The sequence below is a fragment of the Ictidomys tridecemlineatus genome, chromosome Y (assembly GCF_052094955.1).
Source record: "Ictidomys tridecemlineatus isolate mIctTri1 chromosome Y, mIctTri1.hap1, whole genome shotgun sequence".
NCBI lineage: Eukaryota > Metazoa > Chordata > Mammalia > Rodentia > Sciuridae > Ictidomys > Ictidomys tridecemlineatus.
This window is the reverse complement of record NC_135494.1, coordinates 19,606,284-19,618,712: the sequence shown is the minus strand read 5'-3', so window position 1 is coordinate 19,618,712 and position 12,429 is coordinate 19,606,284. Positions and strand designations below refer to the sequence as shown.

The 12,429-nt window shown below is 37.4% G+C and overlaps 1 pseudogene across 1 annotated transcript in view; it reads left to right on the top strand.

Annotated features, from left to right (window-relative positions):
• LOC144371885 (mitotic checkpoint serine/threonine-protein kinase BUB1-like) overlaps positions 1–12,429 on the top strand; it is a 42,828-nt pseudogene that overhangs the window by 27,052 nt on the left and 3,347 nt on the right. Inside the window, exons 16-19 of the transcript XR_013431976.1 lie at positions 7,372–7,487; positions 7,727–7,888; positions 8,064–8,221; positions 8,317–8,481. The product of XR_013431976.1 is annotated as a mitotic checkpoint serine/threonine-protein kinase BUB1-like (transcript). The remainder of the gene's footprint in view (positions 1–7,371; positions 7,488–7,726; positions 7,889–8,063; positions 8,222–8,316; positions 8,482–12,429) is intronic.

Here is a 12,429-nt window from a genome sequence, read left to right as displayed (position 1 = left end):
TTTCTGGAAAACTCTTGAAGAATACTCAAAACTAAAATGGTTGGCTTAGTGGGAGTGGGAAAGTGGGTGGTTGTGGATAACGCGAGAGCAAGGCTTTTCACACATAGAGCCACCGTAGGCCTTCAGAACAATTGAGGGGCCATCAGAGTTCCCCATGCCTACCTCCCTGCCCCTCCCAGATCCTCTGTTAGCATCTTAAATAAGTGTGCCTGCTGATTGTGACAGTGATGAGCCAGTACTGGTATGTGGCCAAAGTCCACAATTTCCTTAGAGGTTCCCTGTACTGTGCGTTCTGGGGTTTGGAACGCTTGGCAGATCTCCTCGCTGGAGGACACTTCAGAATAGTTGGCCTGCCTTAAGTCTCCTGTGCTTTCCCCTTCTCCCCTTCCTCTGCACCCCAGAAGCCCTGGTAGACACTGACTGGGCCCTTTTTTCCACAGTTGGCCTTTTCTAGAATGTCATGTGTTTGAAATTACAGTTTGTAGCCCATCGGGCCATTTCCTGACACTTAGCAACAGAATTTAAGGCTCCTCTTTGCCTTTTCATGGCTTGCTAGCTTTTTTTGAATCACTGAATAGTCCCCACCATCTGGATGGCCCTGTACCCCACAGCTCATTTACCTACTAAAGGCCACCTCGTTGCTTCCAACTTTTCGCAATTATGAATAAAGTTGCTTTAAACATTGTATGTAGGTTTTTCTATGGACGTATTTTTAACCCATTGAAGTAAATACCAAGGAGTGTGATTGTTGGATTTCGTGGCATGAATATACACTCATCCCTCAGGTCTGCACAGGCTAGCTCTAGGAACCCAGTGGGTGCCAAAGTCCATGACGCTCAAGTTTCTCATATAAAATGGGTAGCCGTGCATATAACTTAACATATACTTTAAATAATTTTGAGGTTACTTACAATACTTTGTACAGAGTCAGTAGTTGGTATGCTCTATTATTTAAGGAATAATGATTTAAAAATATTTGTACATATTCAATCTATAGTTGGTTAAGTTTATAGATTTGGGGGCTGGGGATGTGGCTCAAGCGGTAGTGCGCTCGCCTTGCACGCCTGCGGCCCGGGTTCAATCCTCAGCACCACATATAAACAAAGATGTTGTGTCTGCCAAAAACTAAAAAAATAAATATTAAAAAAAATTCTCTCTCTCTCTCTTTAAAAAAAAAAAAAAGTTTATAGATTTGGATCCTCATATACAGAGGGCTGAGTGTTTGCTTATATGAGAAAGTGCCAAGCTCTGCTAGTGTGGCCATACCATCTGTGTCTTTATCAGCAGTGAGCAAGAACTCCCTGCTACACCCTCGCAGCTTTTGCTGTTGTTTTTACCCTTCTGGTAGGTGTGCAATATTGTCTCACTATTTCAGGGTGACAACAGTGATGTTCACCAGTGAGAGTGAACATTTTTTCATGTGTTTACTTTCTGTCTGCATACTTTTAATGAGCTATGTGTTCAGATCTTTTTCCCATTTTTTAATTGTCATATTGTTAAATATCAAGAATTTCTCAAATAGTTTAGATAGCAGTTCTTTATTAGATACTTGTTTTGCAAAGATTTTCTCCCAGTCTGGTTTGTCTTTCTATTTTTTTTTAAATTGTGTCTTTTAAAGCACAGAAGTTTTAATATTAATGAAGTCCAGTTTATCAGGTTTTTTTCCCCCTACAGGTCATGCTTTTGGTGTTACATCGAAAAACTCATTGCACCAGTGGAAACTTAAATAGTCTTCTGTATTCTTTTCTAGAAGTTTTATAGTTTTATTTTTTCCGTTTCGGTCTGTGCTTCATTTTGAGTTAACCTTTGTGCAAGGTATAAGGTGTGTGTCTAGGTTCATTGTCACTTGTGCATGTCTGAATGCTTGGCACCACTTACTGAAGACACTGTTTCTCATGTTTGATCCTTTGCCCAAGAGCAGTTCTAAGTCTGTGTGGTTCTGTTCTGGACTCAGCTCTTTTCCATGGGTTTGCTTGTCTCTTGCCAGCACCACAGGGTTATGGTCAGTCTCAGAGTGGGATGAAGTCAGCCCTTTACTTCCTTCTTCCATCTCAATATTGTGTTGACTTTCTGGGTCTTTTGCCTTTCCATATAAACTTTAGAATCAGTTTGTTGGTGTTCACAAAATAACTTCTAGATTTTTATTGAGATTGCATTTAGTCAAGTTGGGAAGAGATGACATCTTGACAAAATTGAATCTTATCCCTGTACATGGAAATCTCTCCAATTAAATCTCCTTTGATCTTTCATCAGAGTTTAGGTTTTCTCATATAGATCTGGTACATAATATATATATTATTACCTAAGTATTCTTTGTTTTTTTAATTTCTCATTCTAATTGTGTATTTCAGGAACATAGGGAAGTAATTGTATTTTATATATCTTCTTTGTGTCCTATAAGCTTTCTGTATCCACTAATAGTTCCAGGAGATTTTTTAAGTGTTGATTCTTTAGATAGTCCTGTCATCTATAAAGAAAGATAGTTTTATTTCTTTCTTTTCCAATCTGTATACTTATTTTTTTAAAATGTCTTATTGCTGGGCTGGGGATGTGGCTCAAGCGGTAGCGTGCTCACCTGGCATGTGTGCGACCCGGGTTCAATCCTCAGCACCACATATAAACAAAGATGTTGTGTCCACCGAAAAACTAAAAAAAATAAATAAATATTAATAATTCTCTCTCTGTCTCTCACTTTCACACTCTTTCTTTTTTTTTTTTTAAAGAGAGATTGAGAGAGGGGAGAGAGAGAGAGAGACAGAGAATTTTTTTAATATTTATTTTTTAGTTCTCGGCGGACACAACATCTTTGTTGGTATGTGGTGCTGAGGATCGAACCCGGGCCGCACGCATGCCAGGCGAGCGCGCTACCGCTGAGCCACATCCCCAGCCCACACTCTTTCTTTTTTTTTAAATAAATAAATAAATAAATGTCTTATTGCACTAGGTGGGAATTCTAGTACAATGCTGAATAGAAATGATAAGAGACATCCTCACCTCATTCCTGACCTTGGGGCTGCATCTATGTAGTGTATCACCATCAGGTCTGATGCTGGCTATAGGTTTTGTACATGTTCTTTATCAAGTTGAAGTTTCTCTGTTGCTAGTTTGCTCAGAATTGTTATGAACGGATGTTGGATTTTATCAAATGTTTTTCCTGCATATGTGAATATGATCATGTGATTATATTATGTGATTATTCTTAGCCTGTTGGTATGATGGGTCAGGTTAACTGATTTTCAGATGTTGAGCTATCCTTGTGTTTCTTGGATCATTGCTATAGTTTGAATGTCCCCTTCAGATGTCATGTTTAAATTTAATTGCTATTGTCACAGTTTAAGAGGTGGGATCTTTAAGAGTTGATTAAGCCATGAAGGCATACCCTTACGATTGAACTGAGGCCATTGTTGCTGGGTGGGTTAGTTGTAATGGGGGTTCTGGCAGGCCATCTCCCGCCTCACCCTCACCATGTGATGCTCCTACCATCTTAGGATGGACGATGAAGATCCTCACCTGTTCTAGCCCCTCAATCTTGGACTTGTCAGCTTTTGGAACTATGAGCCAAATAAATCTCTTTTCTTTATAATTTATCCAGTTCATAATATTCTGTTATAGCAGCAGAAGTCAGACTAAGACAGTCGTGGTATATAACTTACTGTATACATTGTTGGATTTTACTTGCTAATGTTTTGTTAAGATATTTACACTCATGAGAAGTATTTGTCTGTAGTGTTTCCTATAATATCTCCATCTGGTTTTGGTAACCTGGAAATGCTGACCTCATAGAATAAATTAGGAAGTATACTCTACCACTATTTTCTGGTAGAGATTATAGAGAATTTCTATAATTTCTTCCTTACAGATTTGATAGAATCTGTCAGTGAGTGCATCTGAACCTGGTGCTTTCGGCTTTAGAAGGTTATTAGTTATTAATGCAATTTCCTTAATAGATGCAGAACTATTCCAGTTATCTAATTCTCTTTATGAGCTTTGATAGATTTTGTCTTTCAAGGAATTGGTTCATTTCATCTAAGTTTTTCTCACTTGTGAACATTATGTTCTAAATACTCTCTTATTATGTCTTTAGCGTCCATGAGCCTTTCATTTCTCATTATTTGTGTCTTTTTTTTTCTTAGCTTACCTGACTTGATGTTTATCAATTTTATTAATCTTCTCAAAAACACAATTTTTGGGGTTTTCTTATTTTTCTCTATTGATTTCTTTCATAATATTTTCTTTTGTTTACATTTAATTAGTTCTTTTTTCTTAAGTTCCTAAGGTGGAACCTTAAATCATTAATTTTGTATCTTTTTTTTGGTTATTTTTATTCTTACTTTTTTGTAAACAATTCTTTTTTAAAATGTGTTATTTTTAGTTATATACTCTTTCTTCTTTTCTAAGTCCTTCATGAGACTTCTTCAATCCATGTGTTATTCAGAAGTGTGTTTAATCTCCCAAGATGTAGGGGCTTTCCAGCTGTCTGCGTTAATGGATCCCCAGTTTAATTCCACTGTGGTCTGAGAGGAGACATTATATGATTTCTATTCTTTTAAATTTGTGAGGGTGTATATTACAGCACAGAATGTGGTCTGTCTTGGTGAATGTTCCAAGTCAGTGTGAGAATGTCATATATTCTGTAAATGTCATTCAGATCCAATTTTCTGTTTAATGGTCCATTTCTTTTTTTTTTTTAATGTTTATTTTTTAGTTTTAGGTGGACAATATATTTATATTTTACACAATATATTTATTTTTTTATTTTTATGTGGTGCTGAGGATTGAACCCAGTGTCTCATGCATGCCAGGCGAGCCCTCTACCAGTTGAGCCACATCCTGAGCCCCTTAATGGTCCATTTCTGATGGAAGGAATGTTGTACTGCACACTCTTGCTTGTGTGGTTTCTAAGGAGAAATCTGATGTACTTATCCTTGTTCTTCCAGAAGTAAGCTCCTTTTATAGCTATTTCTATTTTGTAGCATTTTTCAAAATTTTCTTTGTCTTTGATTTTCTGCATTTTCTTTGTGATGTGCCTAGGTGTAGGTTTTTCTATCTGTCCTGCCTGGTATTCTCTGAGATTCCAGGATCTGTGGTTTGGTGTTGGTCTTGAATTTTTGAAAACTCACACTTTTTGTTTTCATTTTACATTTCAGTTTTTCTCTTAGGGTGTCCTGGAGCTCACTGATTCTTTCCCTGGCCGTGTACAGTCTACTAAAAGACATTCTTGGTTTCTGTCACTGAGTGGGTTTTTTATTTCTAGCATTTCTTTTTGCTTCTTTCTGCTTATTTGACGGATTTGTTCTTGAAAATTGTCTCCTTTTTCTGTTAGAATCCTTAGCACATTCATAACAATTTTAAAAATTATCCTGGTCTGATAATGCTGAAATCTCTGCCCATTTCCAGTGCTTGCTCTGCCTCCTCAAGCTGTGTTTTGTCTTTTAATATGCCTTGTCAATTTTGTTGCTGGCCAGACCTGATGGACTGTGTAAATGGAACTGAGATAGTTAGGCTTTGGTGTAACCTTTATCTGGCTAGAAGTTAAGCTGTGTTGTCTTCCCTGTTGCCTTTAAGGTTCCCTAGAGACTTTCTTTTTATACTAGGGATTAAACTCAGGGGCATTTTATCACTGAGCACATCCCAGTCCTTTTAATTTTTTATTTTGAGACAGGGTCTCACTAAGTTGCCTCCTTAGTCGCTGAGATTGCAGGCGTGCACCAAACAACTGAGAGTCATCTTCTTAGGTAATCTGAGGAGTACTGCCCTTCCCATTGCTAATTCCAGCGTGGTGTCTGCTGTGAATCTCTGTGTCTTCCTCTCCGTGAATCTCTGTGTCTTCCTCTCCGTCTCCCCACTTTGGGTGCAGCAGTTTTTCCTCTGATCTCAGTTTTTTAATAGTTCAAGAAGAGCTGTTGAATTTCAGTTGTCCAGTTACTTTCTTGCCATAAAAGTGGAGTGACAGCTTTCAAGCTGCTTATGTGCTAGACTGGAAATCACAGATCTTTTTTTTTTTTTAAATATATATTTGATTTTGAATGGGAGGATTATTTTTAGAATTTTTAAGAATCAAGTGCAACATCACCATGGTCTTTTTCTCCAAAATCAATAACCCCAGTGTAACCACAAGGAAAATATAAACAAGCCCAATTTGAAGGACATCTGACTAGTATTCTTTGGAACTATCAAGGTCAATTAAAAAAAAAAAGACAAGAAAAGTCTGAGACATGTCACAGGCTAGGAGTAGCCATGGATATAGAATGACTAAATATAATGTATCCTGAAACAAGAAAAACTAGTGAGTCTGGGAGTGTGGATTTCAGTCAGCAGCAGCACTCCTCGGTTGGTTCCTTGTCTATGACATAAGAGCCATGTGGGATGCAGAAACTCCGCTTTCTTGGCCACTTTTCTATCAATCAAAAACTATGTAAAATTAAAAGTTGAATTAAGTATTTTAAATTGTCTATTACAAATGTTGCTATCGTTTTATTTTGCCCTTTTTATTTTAATTTTATTGTTTTGTTTTAATAAAGTTTTATTTTTCCAAATGCACAGTTGCTTGGACCTGCTAGTGCATCTGCACAGCAACAGGGGCATCTCCATCTCGGTATTTCTGGTGTAAATTACTTGAGCTCTGTGCTTTGACACGAGTTTGAAAAGTCCTTTACTGAGGAGCTCCTGAAGGGCTGCCCTGGCCAAGGAACCGCAAGTCCTTATCCCTCGAAGACCCCAGCTGTGCTTAGAAGCTCGGAGTTGGGAACGTCCTTACAGAGTTTGTCATAAGTAGCTTTGTCAGACAAGACTAGATGTTGAGCTTGCCCTGATCTTTGCCTTCGGACCACTTCTTCTTTTCAGCGTTGCTCCAGATTTATTCACTGGGCCCTTGCCTTTCTTGGCCGACCTTCCGGCATCTCTCTTCTTCTTGTCACCCTTGAGCAGCGTTGCAAAGCCTGGAGAGCAGCACCAGCTATTGGAGCCTGGTCAAGCTGTCTTTTTTATTTTTATCCTATTGTAAAATGTGTTTATTTCAAAAAGCTTTATGTATCACTTCAGGGAGGATTTCTCCTGTCATCTGCCTGCAAGATGGGCAGCACAGGTGCTTCTCATTTTAAAATGCGAGAACCTTGATGGGGAGGCACTGAGTGCCCAAACCCACGCACCTTAGTGACCCCCGCAGGCTGCCCTGAACTTGGTAAGGGGGCTCTTGTTGCAGGTATTTACTTCCTTTCATCTAAGCCTGTAAAACATTTCCCAAGCAACTGTGGCCATTTTTATTTATGAAAGCAATTCAAGTACAAATAAAATTTTACAAATTCTTCATTTGGATAAAGTCCTTAATATTTTGAGCCCATTTGTCATTTTGACACATTTATCTCTTCCCAGGTTCTTCACTGGTCTACGTCAATCACCTTGTTGGAGAAGGGGCCTTCGCCCAAGTCTATAAAGCTACCCAGGGAGATGTGAATGAGACCAAAAATAAACAGAAATGTGTCTTAAAGGTAAATGGTGCAAATACATTTTTGAACTGTAGAGAAATGATTTTCAGCCTCTTTTTTTTTCTTTAAGACAGTGATGTTTTTATTGAGCAATTAAGAAATAAAACAATACTATGAGGATCTGGAATTGCTTCCTGCAGAACAAATCATAATGTCATTGCTTTCTCATGTCCCTTATTAGGATACTATTTTCCAGAATGTGACTCTGGATATAAATAACACATACCTGGTTTTGCTTGTAGGTCCAGAAGTCTGCCAACCTCTGGGAATTCTACATTGGTACCCAGCTGATGGAGAGACTAAAGCCAGCTGTGCACCACATGTTTATCAAATTCTATTCTGCCCACTTATTCCAGAATGGGAGCATCTTGGCAGGAGATCTCTACAGCTATGGGACACTATTAGTAAGTGTTCTGTTTTTATAATATGGATATGAATTTAAGTACATTTCTGGTTTGTGCCTTACCCATATATTTTCTGGTTAGAGCTTTAGTTGGGGTGCTAAACAGGGGCAAAGTCCTTGACTTGAAATTTCATTAATCCTCATCCAACTCAGGATACCATTTGCATTGTTTCTAGAATGCCATTAACCTCTATAAAAATACCCCCGAAAAAGTGATGCCCCAGGCTCTCATCATCTCTTTCGCTATCAGGATGCTCTACATGATTGAACACGTCCACAGCTGTGAGATCATTCACGGAGACATTAAGCCAGACAATTTCATACTGGGAAACAGGCAAGTGTGGACCTCTGAACAGGGTTCTTTCCTGAACATCTAGCAGCCCTTTGTCATTTGTGCTCATTTCCTGTCCTGAATTGTATTTAATCTAGGTTTTTGGAACAGAACGATGAAGATGGCGATTTGTCTACTGGTTTGACCTGGGTCAGAGTATAGATATGAAACTTTTTCCAAAAGGAACTGCCCTTACAGCAAAATGTCAAACATCTGGCTTCCAGTGTACTGAGATGCTCAGTAACAAACCATGGAACTACCAGGTACGGACCTAAAGTAAGAGGTTTGGAAAATTTTCCTCTGTTGAACCTACCAGATTTTCAAAATGAATTTGGAATCTCGTTAGTTTGAACTGGTCTCTTGGACACAGTTGAAGAAGAGATGGGGGCCAGGAACGTGGCTTAGAAGTAGGGCACTTGCCCAGTAAGCATGAGGTCCTGGGTTGACTCTGTAGCATTCAAAGAGAGAGAAGGTAGTAAAGGAGAGATGGGACTTAAGGCTCAGGGGAAGGGAAAGATGAAACTCTGTTCCTGAAGAGTACACTTTTCTTATTATTCACAAGAAGGAAAGCAGATATGTTCTGAATTTGACCCTAGGAAAGGTATTTAATGATCTGTGAACCCTTCAGAACAAAAATCCACCACATGGAGCCAGCTTGGATTGGGAGATAAAAACAGAGCAAATGGTTTTCTTTATGGCCATGGTTAATAGAGAGACCCACCCCACTGCCCCCAGGGGAATCAGCCGCATGTCTTGCAAGTGGGCAGGTGGTTCTGACAGTGAGAGTGGCACAGAAACTCAGGTGCAGGACCTGATTCAAACAGTGTTAGAAATGGATCATTATTATCCTAAAAGGCTTCAGAAATTTCACCAAATTAGAATACAGATGACAAATATAAAGAATACTTAATAGGATAAATGTAAAGTTTTGAACCTGGATTAATAAAATCAGATGCCTGGTTACCAAGTGAGGACTGTGGCTTCCAGAAGCCGGTGATAGAGGGGAAAGGTCAGGAGTTAGGTCTAGTATATCAGACCACATGCTGTTCTGGCATCTCCTGGAGTGCAGGGGAAGGGGAGGAGTTCAGTCTGTTCTTTTCAGCCATCCAAAGGTCTTACAGTATATTCAGAGAGTAGCCATGGACTCCCCATGGAAGGATTAGCACTTTTCTTTCCTTGATGTGTCTTTATCTGGTTTTGGTATGAATGTGATACTGGCTTTATAGAATGAATTTGGAAACATTTTGTCCCTTTCTGTTTCATAGAATAATTTGAGGAACATTGCCATTAGTTCTTTAAAGGTCTGGTAGAATTGAGCTGAGAATCCGTCTAGTCCTGGACTTTTGTTTGTTGAAAGACTTTATTACTGCTCTTTGTCATCACAAGTTATTGGCGGGTTTAGGTTTTCTATATTCTCTTGATTCAGTTTTAGCAGATCATATTTGTCTAGAAATGTATTCATTTCTTCTAGGTTTTACAATTTATTGGAGTAGAAGTTTTCAAAATAGTTCCTAATGATCCACTGGATTTCTTGACATGTGTGGTGATTTCTCTTTTTTTTATCTTTAATTTTGTGAATTTGTGTCCTCTCTCTTTTTTCTTTTGGTTCATTTGGCTAAGGGCATATCAATCTTGTTTATCTTTTCAAGGGACCAAATTTTTGTTTCATGGATCCTTTCTAAATTTTTTTTTTAATTCTCAAGTCAATTGATTTGGCTCTGATTTTAATTGTTTTCTCCTACACATTTTGGAATTGGTTCATTCTTATTTTTCAAGGGCTTTAAGATATATCATTAGGCTGGTTTTAAATTTTCCTCTTAGAACTGCCTTCATAGTATTCCACAGGTTGTTGTTTTATCACTATTCTTAAATAAGAATTTTTAATTTTTTTTTTTTTGGTATTTTCTAAGAGGTGCTTTGTGACCTAAAATATGATCTACTTTGGAGGAGGTTCCATGAACCATGGTCAAAAATATTCATCTGATGTTGGATGAAATACTCTATAGTTCAGTCCATTTGATTTATAATATCTTACAGGTCCTAAGAGTCTATACTGAGTCTATGTCTTGATGACCTATCTAATGGTGAGAGAATTGTGTTGAGATCACCCAGGTGTTACTGTACTGGTGTCTTACTAAGGCTTTGAGTAGTATCTCTTTTATGTAATTAGTTGCACCCAATTTGGAGCATAAATATTTATTACTGTTATATCTTCTTGCTGAATTGTCCCTTTACCAATATTGAACCTTCTTTGTCTCTTCTGATTAATTTTGGTTTGAAGTCTGCTTTGTCAGATATAGAGTAGCTACTCCTATTTATTTTCAGGCTCCATGCACATGGTATATCAATTTCGTTGTTTACTTTCAGCCTGTCTTTGCCTATAAGGTGTGTCTCTTCCAAACAACATAAAATTGAGTCTTGCTTTTTAATCCATTCTGCCAGCTATGTCTTTTAATTGAAGAGTTAAGATCATTTACATTCAATATTATTATAAAGAGATGTTTATTAATTCCTGCCATTTTGATATGTTTATAATGTTTAATTTGATCCTGTTTCTCATTTGCTTAGAGCTACCCTTCCAATGAGATTTGTTTAATTGTGAGCTCTGGGGTTTGGTTATTCTGTGGAGTATTTGTATTACCGGTTTAGTAGTATTGAATTCTTGTAGTTTCTGCTTATCTTGGAAGGTTTTTATTTCTCTTTCAATTTTGAGGGATAGTATTGCTGGTTCTAGCAATCTTGTTGACATTTAATTTCTTTCAGAACTTAGGCCACATCATTCCAAGACTTTATGGCTTTTAGAGTTTGTTAAAAAATTAGAAGTGATTCTGATTGGCTTACCTCTAAATGTGACCTGATTTTTTTTTCTTGAGACTTTTACAATTTTATCCTTGTTCTCTGTGTTAGTCATTTTAATTATATTATGGCATGGATAGGTTCTTTTTCAGTCATGTCTATTTGGGTTCTGAATGCCTCCTATATCTGGATGTCCATCTCATTCTCAAGGTTTGGAAATTTTTCTGTTATAATAATTTCCAAATTATTATATTAATAATAATATAATGATTTCCCTGAAAAGATTATCCATCCTATTAGCCTGATTCTCACAACCCTCTTCAATTCCAGTGATTCTTAAATTTGGTCTCTTAATGTTGTCTATTCTGAATGTCAGTATGTATTTTCTTTTACACTATCTGAATGTTCAACACTAGCCACTTTGTCTTCCAGCTCTAAGAGTCTATCCTTAGAATTTTCTACTCTGTTAGAGAGATTTTTAGCTGGACAGTTTATTTGATTTATTATATCTTTATTTCTAAGATTTCTGTTTAATTCTTTTTTATTATCTCTCTGTGTTGAATTTCTCATTCATATCCTGTACTGATTTCCTTAATTCATTCTGTTTTTTCTGTTTTCTCTTGGAAGTCATTGGTCATTTTTTATAATCATTCTTTTGAATTCTTTATCTGATATTTCATCCACTTCAGTATCTTTGGAGTAAGTCGCTGGTGAATTATGAACTTTAGGATGTATCATGTTATCTTGTTTTTTTCATTTTTCTTGTATTCCTGAGTTGGGTTTTTTTTACATCTGTTGGGGTGGATTTCTCTGCCACTCTTACATGTAGGCCTTTTTAGGGCTTAGTCTTTACTTGCCAAAGTGTCCTCAAGTTATCTAGACTGAGACACCCTTGTAGATGTGGTATCCACAGACTCTGTGTTAATTCTCTTTTTTGGTATAACAGTAGATGTCTGTAGTGGGACCTGAAGGACAACCCCTAGCCATTTCTATTCAGAGCCTGATCATTAGTTTGAGTTTTTATTTCTTCTATTCTTTGTGTTAAAGTATAGCTGATGTTTGTCATGTGCATGGAGCAAGATGTGCTGTCTTGTCGCCGAGTTGAGTTCAGCAGCAGAATCTCCACCCTGTGAACTTGTAGTGCCTTGTAGATTCCCAGCATCTCTCAGAATAGGGTAAAACAAACAATAGTAACAACTGATGCAAACAACAGACAGCATTAAAGTATATATCTGTTTCTGTTAAAATAAATATCTACTATGACATTTAATGTCAATTACCACAAAAAACAATGGTGTGGTCTATTGCCAAACAAATAAGTAGCCATGAGCTATATCTGGCAATAAAGCAAACAATAGGTGCCAATTATGTCATCCACAGCAGTAATCATTACAACAGCATTAATGGTGGGAAAA